We start from the raw sequence: 1077 nt of genomic DNA, 5'->3' as shown, positions 1-1077 counted from the left end.
TTTCCCTTCCCCTTGCTAAAGGGATGGGGTACTAATGTTATGCCAGAAGGAAGGCCAGGTTTCACATGTTCCCATATATGCAATACTAGATACCATTGCTAGCTCCTTGACCCTTAAGTGCATCTCTGAAGCTCTGTGCTGCTGCTTTGTTTTCTCACTGGAGAGTATTCGCATGTCCACATCTAAGGCACTCTGAGGATAGGGTGAGTCTTTTCCACCAGTTGAATGCAACAGTTCTTACAGGTCTGGTCAACATTTTCCTTGCTTCAGTGTAAGGGGAATATAAAGGGAGCAAGATGCAGGCTTCATGGCTAATCTTACTAATATCTGCATTGGAGACTTTGGAGCTGGGAGAGGTTGGATGTCTGTTTTTTCAAGTGAATGTATGTTGAGTCAAAAAATGACAGAAAGAATAGTGGCCATAATGGACCTGAAGAGGGAGAAGAGAATGTCCTAAGATTCAACTTTGTCCAGATTTTGATGGGACAAAATACGGCCTTGAACAACCTTTGAAGCAATAGCAGTGAGGGGACTGCCACCTATACAGTACCTTGGATATATAACTCAGAAGATGCTGAAACAGCTGGGAAAGGTGACTTAGTGCCTTCCCCGAGGCTGGTACTAACTGCAAGATAGAGCAGCAAAGATGGCTTTTTTTTTTTTATGATCTGCTGGTGCGCTTTCTATGTATTCATTTTCTACTTGGGAGCTGTGAGGGAGGAGCTACTGGACTGCTTCCCTCTGAACTTTCACTCTATTCCTGTATATTCCTTTTTCTTTCCTGATGTTGTAATTTACATTTTACATAAAGCCCCATCCCACCTCTTTGACAGTATAGTTAAACAAAAACAAAACCCCAACAAACCCAACCAAATTTAAAGTGAAAACATGCCATTTGAGCAGGGAGCCTGGTGGCATTCGAACTTCTGCAGACCTATTTTTGAGATGTTAAAAATTTACATGCTGAGTCTTAGGTGAGTGAGGAGCATAACGGATGTAAACATTTACATGGGATGCATTAGACTTCTGCTGTGTGTATTGTCTTTTGGTTGAAACAAATTATGAAGTGACGAATAA

This window comes from Phaethon lepturus, unplaced genomic scaffold (assembly GCF_000687285.1).
Source record: "Phaethon lepturus isolate BGI_N335 unplaced genomic scaffold, ASM68728v1 scaffold5006, whole genome shotgun sequence".
NCBI lineage: Eukaryota > Metazoa > Chordata > Aves > Phaethontiformes > Phaethontidae > Phaethon > Phaethon lepturus.
This window is presented reverse-complemented; position numbering follows the sequence as displayed.